General features: G+C 50.1%; 1 long non-coding RNA gene across 1 annotated transcript in view; it reads left to right on the forward strand.

The window, feature by feature from the left end:
* LOC138545721 (uncharacterized) overlaps positions 1-14,281 on the forward strand; it is a 94,204-nt gene that overhangs the window by 33,046 nt on the left and 46,877 nt on the right. The gene's annotated exons all lie outside the window — the stretch shown is intronic.

Genomic DNA, 14,281 nt, shown 5'->3' on the forward strand with positions numbered 1-14,281 from the left:
GTTTCAACTGCACCCCCGCCCTCCCACCCTAACAACCCAACAGCCACTTGCAGTTCACTTCCGGGTGCGTGGACCCGATAGTATTAGTAGGGAGGCTCAGAGCCTCACTGTGATGATGTGGGCAGAGCTAGTGCCGGTAGGCGTATCCTAAATCAAATAGGGAAGTTAGCTGCAGAAGGAGGGAGCGTTTACCAAGTTGTAAGAGGCAACACAATCCCGCAGTAAGTCCCAGCAGAAGAGAAGATGCAGGCAAGGACCTAGCTGTCCCAAAAACAGCTCCAAGCACGTTGCGTTTTTAACCCAAGTCACCTTATTGCAACATGAAGTACAAGTTGCAGGCTGCAGGTGCTTCCTCTTGCCAACTCAAGGAGGCTTCGTGGAGGGTTTGTGGCGCAGCCCAACAGCCACTTGCGGGTGCGCGGGACCGATAGTATTAGTAGGGAGGCTCAGAGCCTCACTGTGATGATGTGGGCAGAGCTAGTGCCGGTTGGCGTGTCCCAAATCAAATAGGGACGTTAGCTTATTGCAACATGAAGTACAAGTTGCGGGCTGCAATACACCATGGCTTTCTCTTGCCGACTTGCAGGGGCCAGGAGGCTTTGTGGATATCTTTCTGCAGGGAATGTATTGATTATTCAGAGCCCCCCCATTCTTGTGCAAATCTGTATCTCTGGAGAGGTCCTTCAGAGATTTCCCAATATCCTCTGTTGCTCCCAACATCTAATTTTTAACAGCTTGGGAGATCTCTTCTTGAATGAAGGGTACCCATTCATTCTAGTAATTCAGTGTAAGTAGCGTTGAGAGCATTGCATCTGATTTGCCAGTGTGTGCCATTTTGGGTATCTCTGCTGTACCGCTCCCTTCAGGCCTCCGCTGGGTAAGCTTAGGAGACCAGATAGAAGAACAAGTTACTTACCCCTTGTAACGTTCTTTCGACTGGATGTTCCTCCCACGTATTCTTCATCTTTGACACTTGTTGTCCAGCTTCAGCTGCTTCCGAAGAAAAATTCGGCAGAGGGCGCTGTGCATCGATGCTGTCGAAGAAATGTCCCTCGAAGGCCTCCGTCGAGGGTGATGTCATAAAAGGCATATATAGCACACGCAGCACCCGTTGGTCTCAGTTCTGTTTTTCCTCCTCTTGCAGCAGAGATACCCTTAAAACACGGGAGTGACCGTACTCAGCCTTGATGGAACTGAATCTGTAATAGCACAGGAAATTCTACTGTGAGGTAGGATGGGAGGGCGATGAAGAATACGTGGGAGGAACAGCCAGTCGAAAGACCATTACCAGGGGGTAGGTAACTTGATCTTCGAATGGATTGTGCCCTCCCACATATTCCTCATTTTTGACAGACTCCGAAACCAGTATAGTGTTTGGAGGAGGGAGTAGAATTATAATTATACATTTTCATGGATAGAATGAAGGACTGCCTTGCCCAAAGTACCATCCTGATCAAGGGAAGACTCCAAGCAATAATGCTTAGTAAACATGTGGATGGAAGACCACGTTGCTGCTTCACAAATGTTTCTAATTGGTACGCTGTAGATGTAGCCATGCTCCTAGTGGCGTGAGCTCTTAAACCTTCAGGAGGGTCTTTTCCTGCAAGCCTGTAACATTCTGATTTTGCCAGATTTATCCATCTAGGTAAGGTCTGTTTGGTAACAGCCTGACCCAGCTTGTGTCCTCTGTATCCGATGAAGAGTTGGTCATCAATTCGTAATTTAGACATTCTTGAAATGTAAAAGCTCTGCGACAGTCTAACCTATATAGTCTTTCCTCCTCCTTACCAGGATGAGGTGGTGGTTAGAATGAAGAACAATATTCTGACCTACATGAAAATCGAAAATGATTTTGGAAAACAGGAAGGTTTGACCTTTAAAACAACCCTATCCTTGTGGAAGATGGTAAAGGGTGGCTTGGATGAACGTGCCTACAACTCACTCACTATACGGGCTGATGTCAGAGCAACCAATAGGATGGTTTTGAAGGTTAATAACCTTAAAGGACACATGTGCAGAGGTTCAAAGGGTGCACACATTAGGAATTTTAAAAAACAGATTAAGGTGTCAAACCGGAACCTGGAAAGGAGTTAGAGGGAACACATTAGTGAGCCCTTTTAGAAATTGAGTCACCAGTGGAATTTTGAAAGGGGAATATTCTTCTGACGAGCTCTTAAAAATGGACAGCGCCGCCAGGTAGCCTTTTAATGGTATCAATCTGGAGCCCCAGATTAGCTAAAGATAGAAGAAAGGATAAAACATCCGGTGTTGTACACAGAAAAGGATCTACGTTATTTTCCTTGCACCAGTTGCAGAACTTATTCCAACAGCAACGTTACAAAGACTTTGTTGCTGGCCTTCTGGCTGAAAGCAACACCTCCATAACGTCATCCGGGAGGTCCCAATACTTATATCTCAGCCTTTCAGAAACCAAGCGTGAAGGATGAGAGTCCCTACCTCTGGATGGAAAATCCGACCCTTCTCTCTCTCGAGAGAGAAGGTCCTCTCTTTGTGGAAGACGCATTGGAGTACAGATGGACGTGTCCAGAAGGTCCGGGTACCACACCCTCCTGACCCAATCCAGGGCAATTAGGATCATGTGTTTCCCGAATCTCCTCAACCTCCTGATCATGTGAAGAATGATGAGGACTGGAGGAAACGCGTACAGGAGTGGAAACTCCCAGTCCACTAAGAACACGTCTCCTAGAGCTCCTCTTGGGGAACATAACTTGGAGCAATATATTTTGCACTTCCGGTTGACCTCAGTCGCGAACAGATCTACTTGAGAGGTTCCCCAAAGTGTGAAGATCTCTTGAAGGACTTCCTGAGCTCATTCCTACTTGTGGTAGACTGTGCTCTGCCTGTTCAGACAAAGCGTCCGCCGCCGTGTTCTCCTCCCCGGCTAGGTGAACTGCCAATAGGGAGATTCCTTCTTGAATTGCCCAGTACCAGAGCTGCATTGCCTCTCTGCATAGTGGTAGTGACCCTACACCACCTCTCTTGTTGAGGTAGTGCATGGCCACTGTCTTGTCTGTCATTATCAGGACATTCTTTCCCGGGACAGAGGGCAGAAAGGCTTTCACCGCTAGTCTGATTGCCCTCAGCTCCAAAAGATTGATATATAGTACGACTCAGATGGAGACTAACGAACGCGGACTGTCAGATCATTGGCATGGGCTCCTCAGCCCTTGAGTGAGGCGTCCACCACTACTGTAATCTCTGGCCATGGTTGCCAAAAAGGTTCTCTCTTCAGAATATTGTCCTCGCAGGCCCACCACAGAAGATCCTGGATGGAATCTGAAGACGGTCTGACATCTTTCCTGAGAACCTGGACCATTGAGTTCTTAGAGCCCATTGAAGGGATCTCATTCTCAGGCAGGCCTCTGGCACCAGAAAAATGCAGGATGCCATGAGGCCGAACAACCAAAGAAAATCGAAGGCCGGAAGACTGTGGGCATTCTGAAATGTGGTCACCATCTAAATAATGTCTTGAGCCCTCACCTTGGGTGGCGAGCTCTTTCCCAAGAATGTATCTAGCACAGCTCCAATGTAATGGAGCTTTTGGGAAGGTGTCATATGGGACTTCTTGTAATTGAGGGAGAAGCCCAGTCTGTGAAGAGAGTCGCAGGTGATGTTGAGATGATCCAGGGCTTGTTCTGGAAAATGCGCTCTGATCAGCCAATCGTCCAGATAGGGGTTAGACGTGAATCTCCCCTCCCCTGAGACTCGCTGCCACTACCGCCATCCGTTTGGTGAAAACCCTTGGGGCGCCAGTTAGCCCAATTGGCAGAACTCGAAACTGATCATGAGATCCGCCAACGGCAAACCTCAGGTATTTTTTGTGCTTGAGATGGATTGGCACATGAAAATAAGCATCCTGAAGGTCCAATGACACCAACCAATCCTGGAGTTGGAGGGCCTGAAGGATCTGAGAAAGTGTAACCATCTTGTTCAAGTATCTCAAGTCCAAGATGGGTCTCAATCCTCTGTCCTTCATGGGTATCAACAAATATGGGGAGTACCAACCCTGGTTCCTCTCTGCTACAGGCACTGTTTCTATAGCACCTTTCTCTAGCAGGGTAAACATTTCTTGTACATGGAGCGGTTCCGGAATCCTCAAAGAGCGGCACCCGATGGACTGTTCCGAGGTCTTATGAAAGGGAGGCAGTAACCGTGGGCTACGGTCTACAGAGCCCAAGCATCCAAAGTAATGTCACGCCATTCCTCTAGATGCTGAGACAGTCTGCCCCCCACTGGTGAACTGTGACTCAAGACCTCAAAGTGGTTTTGCGGCGGCTGATGCAGTGGCCGATGGTAAGGAGGCTGATGCTTGAGCTGGCTTTGCACCTCAACCTCGTCCACCACAAGGAAATCTTGTCTGGCCTCTTCGACTGGCCATTCCTCTCGCTCTTCCAACTGATCAGTAGTAGCGAAAAGATCTACCCCTCCAAGGTTGCTCACTAGGATGAAAAGGCTGAGGTTGCCTAATAGCAGTGCCTAAATATTTGGCTGCCGCCTTTGAGGCCTGCAACTTCTCAAGGCTCTCGGCAGCCTTGTTGCAAAAAAGGTGAGAACCGTCAAAAAGCATGTTGAGAACCCTAGAATGTGCATCAGGTGCAAAACCCGACTTTCTCAACCATGCAAACCTGCGCATAACGGTGCTGGTAGCCATGGATTTGCTGATGCTATCCACAGAATCCAATCCTGATTGAAGGGATCCGAAAATGGCCTCTTTGTCGTCCCTAACGATAGCTAAGATGCTGTCCCTTTCATCCCCTTCAGGAATGTGCTCTGCCGCCATGGAAATACAATCCCATAAAGTATACGAAATCTTTGCTGAGAAGGTCCGGGTACCAGATCTGCCTCGGCCACGCTGGTGCGACAAGGATCATCCTGCACTGGTACCGTCTGAGTTGACTGATAACTCATAGTAGTAGCGGCAACGGGGGGGAACGCGTATAGATACGGGCCTTCCCAAGGGAAGGAGAATGTGTCCCCCATGCTCTCCAGCTGGGGAAACTTGCTGGCGAACCTCAGGCACTTGGTGTTCGCCGCCGTCGCAAACAGATAGATTTGGGGACTGCCCCACTGGCGGAAACATTTGTCCACTTGATCCTGTCGAAGCTCCCACTCGTGGAAAGAGCGCAATTCCCTGCTGAGTCAGCGACAGTGTACTTTAGTCCTACCAGGTGAAATGGAACGAGGAACATCCCTTGGGTGACTGCCCAGTGCCACAAGTCCTGAGCCTCTTTGGAGAGCACTGGGGATCTGGTGTCCCCCTGCTTCCGGATGTAAAACATCGTGATGATATTGTCTATCAAGACCCTTACCACTTTGCCCTTGAGGGACGTCAGAAACGACTTGAGGGCCCAAAACACTGCCTGTAGATCCAGTACGTTGATGTGTAGTATCTCCGGCAGCCACATGCCTATGGTGTGAAGACGTCCGGTGTGGGCTTCCCATCCTTCCAAGGAAGTGTCTGTCGTGACCGTCTCATGGTACGGGGGCTCTGGAAGTCCATGCCTCCGGCGATGTTCGGGAACACGCCCCACCACCTTATCGCTCAACGGAAATCCTCGTCGAGCGCGATTCTGTCCTGAAAGCCTCCGGACACCTGGCTCCAATGTGCCGGATCATGTATATACACGACGACATAATGCCGGGCAGCGACTTGATGGTCCTCACAGTGGCGATCTTCAGTGCTAACAGCCGTTCCACCTTGCCCAAGATGGCTGCTATCCTCTCCTCCAATGGCGCCACAGGACACTGTGTCGAGTCTGGGTCCCAGAAACAGCGCATCCTACGATGGAGTCAAGCAGGACTTTGCATAATTCACCGAGAACCCCAGGTCCTCACTGTGTGATCAGCGGCGATGTCCCTTGACATGGCCCAGATGAGCCAGTTGTCGAGGTAAGAATACACTTGAATACCCTGTAGTCGTAGGGACTTTATGCACTTGTTGAGTCGTCATGGAGAATGGGCCTCCAGCACCCGGTCTTCTTTCTTACAACAAAGTATCTTGAGTAAACTCTGGAGCCCGGAGTCGATTTGGCACCAGCTCTATCGCCTGTTTTCTTAACATGGCCCTAACTGCCAGTAGCAGCTGAGGGATGTGTTGTACCTGTCGGGCCACCGGTGGTATTCGCAGACATTTCAGTTGAAATTCCAAAGTGTGTCCGTGGGTGAGTGCGTCCAGCACCCATCGATCGGTGGAGATGGACTGCCACACGCTGACAAAGTTAGCCAGCTGACCTCCCACGGGGTTCAGTGGTGGGGGCCCAACATCTTGGCTGGTTCAGTCCTGCTTGGAGGCTGACGCGCCACCCTGGGAGCCTTGACGACGATGGCGGCAGCCACCTTTGAAAGCCTTGGAGCGACACCTGTTGGCTTCCTGGGTCGTGGAACGGGAAAGTTGGCGGTAAGTGGATGAGCCCCAGCCAAAATCCTTAAAAGACCTGCCAGACTTCCCTCCTGATTGCCGAAAGGAAGGACGGTGCTGTTGCAGTGTGTCAAGGCACGGCCGTCTCTGTGTCGGTCTTAATGGCATGGAGGGATTCATCAACGGCCTTCCCGAAAAGGTTGTCTCTGTCAAACAGCATGTCCAGGACCCTCGTCTGGACCTCCTGTCTAAAGTTGGTGGCCTTGAACCAGTCACGACGACGAAGGCAAACCCTGTTTCCCATCTGGCGGAAACCTGTGTCCGCAATGTCCAGGGTCATTGGGATGACGTGTTCCGACGCCACCTCGCCTTCCTGAAGGATCTCCAAAGCCTTGGCCAGTTTGTCATTGGGGAGGAAAGCCAGGAGAGGAGCCATCTTGTACCAAAGCTCCCAGTCATATCTGGCCACAATCGCTAAGGCGTTGGCCGCCTTGACCGCCGTTGCCGCATATTAGATGACCTTTGTACCCATGGAATCCAATTTCTTCTCCTCGTTGTCCGGGTTTGCAGATGAAGGAAGACGATGAGGTGAGTTTGATGACTTCTTCCTGGAGGCTGTCGAGATCAGAGTCCGGCGATGGTTCAGACCGCAGACACTTGGGCGCAGACTCCGGCACCCAGTATTTCTTTTCAAGTAGGTCTATCTTCGCTGGGGCTGAGGCGGGGTTCCTCAGCAGTGCTAGCCCCTCATCCCAGATGTCGTCCAGGAGTGGTACCGACAGAATGGTCTTCCTTTTCACCTCTCGGCGCCCCATCTCTTTCGGAGTGAGCTGGAAGAGCTCTGATGCACGGGCGATAATGAAGTGGAAGTATCCCACTTCATTCATAGATTAAAGCCATCGGTGGCGGGACATACCGCTGTCGTCAGTGTCTGTCGTCGCTGTGTCCGTCCCCCTTGGGGGGCAGGGGAGTGCATTGACGGTTGTAATGGAAGTGTAGGGTGTCTCCTCCTTTTCTTCGACTGTGGTTGTCCCAGTGTCAACAGGGTCGCCGCTGGTGGTGCTGTCAGCACTCTCTTCTGAACCTCCGACACCAGCATGTGGAGGGTCGAGAGAACATCCTGTGAGAGGTCTCTAGGAGGTACCCGGGGAACAGGGTGCTTGGCCCAGCGCCCACGTCGTCATTCCAGTTGATGTCATTGTCGTCATCGCCGCCTCCGGCAGGCATCTCCTCGACGTTCTCATCGTCGTTGTCACCACCCCCCTCTAGGATGGTGTGGATGGAAGCTATCTCCTCCTCCTCGGATGAAGAAATGTCCGTGCCCTGGAGTTCTTCACCACCCGTCGCTTTTTAAGGTCCTGAGGGGCCAGTCTCTGGCTAAGGTCCGGCATCCTCTTCTCTGGAGTCTTTTCTACCGGTTTGGTCAAAGCCTCCCACCTGGGAGGAAGAGCCACTCTGGTCCCCTCGGGGCACCCGGGACAGCCCCTTTTGCCTTCAAAAACGAGGCCACCACCAATTTGATCGAGGGGGACGATTTGGCCTGAATCACCTGGGCCTTCACGGGCAGGTCAGACACCTTGTCCTGCTTGGCCTTCTCCAGTTTCTCCCACAGCTTCCCTGGGGTAGCTGACTTTCTCTTGGACGAAGAGATGGAGCGGTGGCTGGAGATCGAGGCAGACGGAGATGATGAACGTACCCTGACCGTCGTGGGACCCATTTGCGCAGCAACCCTGACAGAAGCGGACTTGCAGTGCTTGGCCTTGGCTTGGGCCCCCACGGATGGAGCGCCAACAAAAGACTTAGAAGCCCACTCTGGCTGGATCTGGATGAGGCATACCCCTGTGGACCACACAGCGTAGAGGCCTTGGCCTTCATCCACGTCGCCAGCCGGACATGCTGATCCTTCATCGTGTGCTTGGAGAAGCCACAGCAGATCTCACAATCTTATTCCTTGTGCATCGGGTGTAGACAATACTGGCACTGGGAATGCTTGTCGTCTGTGAAAACATTCGGCAAACCCCAGCTGGTGCACAGCTTGTAGAGGGAAGCTCTGTCGTCCTTCTCCTCAGACATGATCCGGCACGGTGTGGGCTTGAAGGATTTCTGGAAACTTCCAAGAAGAAACACTCGACCATTTCTGCTCTTGATGTGCGATGAAAGATGCCGAAAACCGGGTGCCCTGTAATCGGATGGATAAATGATGGTGCACACAGGCTTGATTGAAACAAAAACAGTTTTCCTACCAAAAAAGCGTGAAAAAAACGCAGAAGCTTGAAGAGCGAAACGCGAAGACTCCCAACACTTGAACATGCAGTGAAAATCTGAAGATGGCTGCCGGAGGAGGGGCTTAGGGAGAGGACAGGTTTTGGCTTGGGGCAGTATGACCCAGAGCTCAGTGATTAGTTTATAGGAGAAAGACAGTTTATAAACGAAAATGAAACTTTTTTCTTTTACCGAGGATTCCCAGACGGATGACGTGGGAATATTCATGCGCATGTAAATCCATGGCAGAATCCCTGCTGGAGAAGGTATAGAACCCACAATAGACACTCTGTTGATGCAGGGAATAATAGTACCTATGAGTAGCCTTTGCAATACCCAGATATTGCCAGTCAAGAGAAAGAGAGAGATGAATACAGATTTGTTCAGGATCTTAGAGCCATTAACGCAGTAGGGAGTTCCTAACCCATGGACCACAATGTCCTGTAATCCCTGGAGTGCTACACATTTTACAGTAGTAGATTTGTGCTTGCCATTTTTTGGCCAGCCAGTACTTTTAGCATTTTCCGATGGAGAAATTCCTAGACGTGGACTAGGCTCCAACAGGGATATACAGAACACTTTTGTCAAAGCAGCTTAAGCAGGACTTCAATGATATTATATTACTCGGTTGGTCAGTACTGGTTCAGTGTACAGCCAGACAATGGGCCACATTACAAGTATGCTGTTCCGGAAATAGCTGTGCCAGTCGCACACAGTACTGGCACCTTTTTCCGGTCCAGCATCTTTGGAGTTGCGATCCTGCTAACACCGTCACTGCAAGTGACCTACTGTATCCGGCAACACTGACTTGAATCTGCCGAAGGACGCGTCGGTCGTGCCCGAGACACTGGCATGGCATTAGTATGTGCACATTTCGAGCTCCACACACATGGAAAAACCAGCATGGACATGCCGGTAGCACTGTGAATTCCAAGCCGGAAACACTGGCATCGTGGACCAGGCGTTAACTAGAGTCGGGTGTGCAGAAATAGCCAACAGGTGCCCAAAATCAGCCCAGGTGGCACCAATAAGCACCGCAAAAGGCCTACTAGGAGGCAGAGGATACGGCAGAGGCGCTTGAAGAGAAGGGAGGGCCATCATGGCCCTGCAAAACAACAATGGCCAGCAGGTTGCATCCCGCAGGTAGCCACCTATACCACGCATAAGGGTCACATCCTTCAACCGGAGCCAAAGCCAGATCCACACCTTGTACCAGCTATACAGGGAGATGATCATATCCATAGTGGACCTGATCCATGATGACCTGGTCAGCCTCATACAGATCCGTACAGCCATCCACACTTTGCTCAAGGTAGTGTCTGTGCTACACTTCCTAGCCACGGGCACCTACCAACACACTGATGGTGAACTGCATGGGCAATCGCAACCCTGTTTCTCGCGTCTTCTGTTTCAGGTCATCAATGCACTCCTGCGTCACGTTGGAGATCATATCGGCCTACGTCACAGCAGAGAGTGTATCTGGCTGTTGGGTATCTACCAGAGCATGTGCACTGTTGAAAGTGGGAGGGGGCAGAAAACAACATAGCGTACCTGGCTGTTGGGTGAGTATCTACCAGAGAATGTGCACTGTTGAAAGTGAGGGGGTGTTAGGCAAGATTGTATGCAGTACCCTTTGGGTGCACTACAACAACCCTGAACTCCTGGCAATAGGAACCCAACCTTTGGTATAAACTTGTACTGCACAGGTTGATAGCATGTTGAGCAGCCAGGCTTATCTCAAGGAGGTGTCAATGTGAGCTGTAGGGGTGTTACACAGAGATTCACAGTGACAAGTATTCAAATAAACACTTACACACAAAGTTTCTTGAATAAACAATTATTCATTTAGTCATCAGTCACTTAGAATAAGCTTTCTTCAAAAGGGGGCAATATAACAGTAAGACTCAAATACACTTTAACAAATACACATTCTTAATATTTCTAAATCAGTAAGTACCCTTTTGGGAAGGTCCACAGACACTACCTACACCCTCAGGAAACTCAATAGTTAAGAGTGCTGGGGACATTAATATATCACTGTTGCATTTAAAATCAGCTTTAAGAGTTTGTCAAAGAGAAAGGTTGTTATGACACAACAAGATATCTCACAAATATTTCTCAAAGCAGGTAAGTACTTTTGTAAACCCCCAATGCAAAGATAGTTAACCCTTTCCTGGAAGGAAGACCAAAGACATTCACAGAGGGAAGAAGAGTCATTCAGGGAGCCAGGCTAAGTCAAAGCCAATTTGAGCAAAAGTCTAGGTGAAACTGAAGCACTTCTCAGAGGTAAGTAAAAGTCTTGCACAATGTTTTAAAAGTGTTTGTAGAAAGAAGAACTCAAAGTAGGGCCACAAGCTGTTTAGGCTTGTGAACTAGTTGTCAGCAACTCCACAGAGCAACCACGATAAGTCTCACCAACAGAGAACAAGTGTAGTTACACAACAAGAGGTAAGTTCTCTCAGACTGTACAAAATGCTGCCTATGACTTCTGTTCCTGTGCAGCTTTGCAGATACTGGTGTACCTGAGCCTCAGTCGTGGAGACAAGAGGGAGGACTTCTGGGGACTCCTGCACTGCAATGGGACGGTTACCAACCGCAACCAGCAATCTTCAAACAAGTGGTACTTTGGTGTTTCAGCTCCTCGCGTCTACCGCAAATGGCAATACTGCGGTTTCTGGCTGTCCAGATGGACTTTCCATGCATCTGGGGTCGAGCACTCTGTTGAGGTGGCTCAGGCCCGGTCAGTCATGCTTCCTGGGAGTCCGGAGTATCTTCCTGGAGCTCTTGGCCAACTCAAAAGCAACACACACAATCTGGTGTTCATCTCCCTGGCATTTCTGTTTCCAGCGCCAACTCTATGGAAATTCAACCAGCTCTGAGAGAATGTCCAGGTGGCTTACTTTGGAGTTGATTGGTCCCACCAACTCAAGGGGAGAAGTCGTCCTTGCAGGTGCTTCTTTGTCAATATGAATTTGGAGTTTCAGCACAGCAGCAGGACTTCACCGGCCAAACCAACTGTCCAGGAGTTGCAGCAGGTGTCCTCTTCAAGTTCTTCTTCGGTTCCTTCGTCCAGTGGTCGACTCTGCCTTCCAAGCCAAAAGCCTTGCCTTTTATTCAGGTTTCTCGCATTCATTCCAGGCCAGCTGTCAGTCACCCAGCAGGGTGGCTTTCCTTGCGGATAGTCAGCCGGCCAATCACTACAGAGTGCTTTTGGGTCTCCTAGGAGGCTGAGCACAGGGAGTTTTGGATACCTCCCTCTCTTCCTGCCCTCACCAGACACGCTGGAGCCAGAGGTGGGCTTCACTCATGAATCCCACCAAAGCCAAAGCAAATAAAGGGACCAAACCTGGTTTGGCATGCAGAGTAAATCTCAAGAAGGACCTTTCCAAGAAGAAATGGTGAAAAAAGAAGACTGGGGCCATTTTCATATAAAATGGCATCCTTGGGTGCTTTACTGCAGCTGTGAACGCAGCCTGCAGTAAATGCATAGCAGTGTCGTTAAAAGTAAACCACTGCCGCCAGCCATTCATTGAGAAAAGGGTAAGATAAAAATGTTACATGAGAAGTTAGACAAAGAAAATATTAAGTAACCTCTCCAGCACCCTATTGTAAGATAGTGTGTGCTGGGTCTAGAAAGTTACAAATGTAAGTAAGGTAGTTTATCCAAGAAAAGGTATTCAAACCTTTGGGAAATCTGAAAGACTTCCCTGTACCACTGCACTGAAGGTGCTGTGTGACACAATGTAAAAGATGATGGCTATGTGGGGTTTGTCAGACTCCATAACCAAAAGAAACACAGTTCAAAATCACATTAAAATACATGAGAGTGGGAGAAAGGGTCTCCCTCTCTCCAGGTTAAAAAAAAAATCAAGTCCTCAAAATCCATCAAAGTTGCTGGGGGTCTCAAAGTTAGAGGAAATTAGCACATTTCTGAGAATTTTCCCTAACACGGTGGGAGGGGAGGGTGGAGGGGGGGGCAGTAAACACCATGGCATGGTGCACACATGCTTGTGTCATGCATACTGTGCGGGTGTAGGTGTGATGTCTGTACATGGTAGGGTGGTGTGGTGGAGCTACTGTTGTGGTGTACTGACAGTTACTGGTACAGTGTTAGGGGTGTGGCCTTCACGTTTTGTGATGTTGGGTTGGGTAGGGGTTTGCTATGGATGGGGTTGCCATGTGCCTGCTGCCTGTAGCACTTACATAGATAGGTAGCCATTTCTGCTCATTGGTCGGGCTGGCTGGGACGAGGGAGTCACATGTTTCCTTTGTGTGTGACGCTGGTCATTTGTGGGTGGAGAAGGGGCTTAGCACAGATGTGACTTTGTGCCAGGGGAAGCATGGCGGGCGCACGCAAATTAAGCTGTGGCAGGGGGGGATGTGTGTCGGAGTGGCAGCATAAGCATGTTTTGTTGGCAGTACAGGGTGCATATTCTGTGTTCTAGGTGTATTAGTGGTATGAGTGATGTTTTAGGGAAGGGTGTATGTTGGTGTGTGCACCCAGATTGCTGGTCTCTTGGGAGAGGGGGCACGCATGGCTTTATTGGTGTTGTGGACGATGCACTTGACATTCATGGCTTATGTTGATAAAATAGTGGGTGCAGGGTGGACAGGGAGGTTGACATTACATTGAGGTTATGTGTACTCACCAGCCTCTTCAGGTGTCCTGGCTCCGGCCTCCGCAGCATGGACCCCTTCAATGGCCTCGAGGTGCAACACACTGCTGCACGTCTCCTCCCAGGGCAGCAGGCATATTAGGGATGTGCTCCCGTCACCTGTGGCCATGCCCTGGGCTGGGCTGAGAGGAGGTTGCGCATCCTCAAGTGCAGGTCTTCCCACCTTCTGTGGCAGTCTCTTACTGTGCAGGGGGTTGCGTCGCCTGCAGAGACTTTTTGGGCAACCTCCTGCCAGATCCTCTTCTTGCACAGCAGGGCCTGACTGCGCTGGTTGTTTGCAAAGAGCTCTGCACCATGCTGGACTAAGGTCTCTGATAACATGTTGAGCTCTGCCTCACTGAAGCGTGACTTGCGCCTTCGGGTCTCACAGACTCTTGATGCCATGGTAAGGGTGGAGTTTGTGGTCAGAAGTGGTGGAAGTCGCCTGTCCTTTCAGGATTGCAATGGATTGTTCCAGCGATCACTTTATTTCCGGCCACGATATTTGCAGCACCGCTGTTACCGGTGGCTCTGGGACTGTGTTTCTGGATTCAGAGTCACCGACACGAAGGACGACTGTGTTGTCATTTTGGGGGTGTTTTGATGGTGTTTCCGGCATGCCAGTACTGCTGTTTCCGGCATGCCAGAATGCGTGTGCACGCCAACACAGAATCAGCCGGAGATTCCGAATCACGGGTTGCCGAACACGGTGGCACTGGCATGCCAGAAAATCGGATTTCGTAATGGCAGACTTGTAATGAGGCCCAATGTCTTACTTGCCTCATCCTCATATGAAGCATGGAAGCAGGACACACAGGCACTATGAAATGCATGATCTTAGAAAGGACACAAAGCGTTCAGAGCCAAACTACAATTGTGCATTATTTAGCAGGACATCCTGTTAGGTTGCAGTTCATAGCAGGTTCCTGTAAATAAACTATTCTGAAGGTACCCAAACCCCAGACGATAATACAGATTAGAGCAA

The sequence above is a fragment of the Ambystoma mexicanum genome, chromosome 1q (genome assembly GCF_040938575.1).
Source record: "Ambystoma mexicanum isolate Mex_15411 chromosome 1q, UKY_AmexF1_1, whole genome shotgun sequence".
In the NCBI taxonomy this organism is placed as follows: Eukaryota; Metazoa; Chordata; class Amphibia; order Caudata; family Ambystomatidae; genus Ambystoma; species Ambystoma mexicanum.